Here is a 2127-nt window from a genome sequence, read left to right as displayed (position 1 = left end):
TATGAGTGGAGGAGAAGAAAGAGAAGAGATAAAGTGATGATGAAAAAAATCATTGAGCACTGAAGGTAAATAAAATAGAGGTAGTAATTAGTGAAATTATAAGTAAAAAATGTGGCGATTACTACATGATAAGATTAAAGGAGGCTGACCAAAAGAAGAGAAATACAGATGAGAATGTAGCAAATAAAAAGAAACATAAACCAAAGGCAGACTCTGCAGGCAGGAATAAATTGAATACTTTGAAACACACACAGCAGCAAAACATTGAAGAAATATGCCAACTAAAGAATGAACACTGTTCCTGAGCATTGTCTATGCAGTATTTTGGGGAAACCAAGCCCGGGGTCACCACCTTCTATACCATCACCTACAAAGGTTGATTTAATGTATGTTATATTCACAACAGTTTTTATTACATCACCAGACATTTAAAATCCAATCATTTCAAAGTTACTGATTTAATAGTCTCGAATCCATGAATTTACTTAGTAGATCAACAAACTCAGACAAAATGAACATAGCTTTCCTCCCAGAATGCTTTGAGTCTTGACGCCCTCGCCATTGCTTTTGGAAGGAGGAGACAGGTTCGACGGAGGAGGTTATGGAGGGAAAGGTGGTGATGAGCCTTTCACGGGCCCGATGGAGGGAGCCAGTGCTTCTCTTTCATGTGCACTTCCCAAATAATTCATTCATGTTTCTTCTCAATAGTTCACTTTTGCAGGTGGCGTTCCGTAGGTCGCCAAATTGCTAAACCATTGGTTTTCAAAGCGTGGTCGCTCAGACCAGCACAATCAGTATTACCTGGGAATGTTACAAATGCAAATCCTGGGGCTCTACTCCAGGCTTGAGGAATCAAAAATTCTGGGAGTGGGGCCCTGCAATCTGTGTTTCGACAGCCCTCCAGCTGTGAGTCATGCACGGTAAAGTGTGAGAACTGCAGGGCTAAAGAAACAGGACTAAGAGGAGCCGGCGTCCGCTCATCCGCAAGTGTAGTGAATGCGTGTGACTGTCACAGGAACAGAGGCAGGGTTAGAAAAGAAAAATGGAAAACTGCAGAAAAAGAAAATAAGCAAGTGACATCTTCCCACTTCCTGGTACCAGAGACTCAAATGTGAGTTTGAGTGTTCATATTTTATTTTATTTTTTTTGAAAATTTACTATTTGTACTTTTGTGTCTATGCTGGTTTTCATTCTTGGTTTGTACTGAAAAGAGAAAATCCGACATTAAGTTTACTGAGCAAAATGGTACTAAGACTTCATAGTCTCTAGACTTTCCTAACTCATTATCCTCAAACAGACAGCATAACTTACTCCCAGTTCCTAAGTCATTCTGCAAATGATCAAGTTTCTTCTTAGTTTTAGCTCTATACAGAGATCGACATCGCCCATGCAATTTAGTCACCTCTGAGGTGAAACTGCAGCTGTTTAAACAGTGCATGGCCCATAACAACATGACAGCACAGGGCAGGAAGCAAAGAAGAATTCTATTTCTAATTGAACCTCTGATGGGAATTGAAATGGGTGGTATTTGATTTCTTAGACTAGAATTCATTTGCTTATCGTAAACGTTGCAGGAGCATGCTTTCTATCTTCCGCCAAGTACTGTCACTCTTAAAACCACTTCCACTCGTGCAATTTGTTCTTTATTGCCCCTTTTCATTTTTGGTTTTGTTGTTCCTTTGAAAGCAGGCCGTTTTATCTTTGAGATGTCTCCACGCTGTTACGGGCTGAAAATTACAACCTGCTTCAGAATCAGTAGAGATGATTTAGAGAAAAACAACGAAGATGGTGCTAAAAACACGGGCTTAAATATTGGATTATTTGGCTTGAATGAGAGAAGATTAAGAGATAGGTTAACCACATAATTTCCAGATTTTTACATCTGAAAAACCTTTCAGGGAGAAAGCAGAGAATGGCTATTATACATTTTGCCAAGACAACAGGTCCACACTAGGACTGTCAGGAAAACAGGAAATATGTTCACTCTATGAATAGACTTATTGGTTAATTTCAAGTATATGAAAAATTTTATTGAGAAAACTATTTATCATTTACTCTCTTTATCCATGGAAAACCAAACAGAAAAGCATGATAGTTTTTTTGTTCATTTATATATTTATTGAGGAC

This window comes from Propithecus coquereli, unplaced genomic scaffold (assembly GCF_000956105.1).
Source record: "Propithecus coquereli isolate 6110/MARCELLA unplaced genomic scaffold, Pcoq_1.0 Scaffold46, whole genome shotgun sequence".
In the NCBI taxonomy this organism is placed as follows: Eukaryota; Metazoa; Chordata; class Mammalia; order Primates; family Indriidae; genus Propithecus; species Propithecus coquereli.
Note: the sequence above shows the minus strand (reverse complement) of the source record.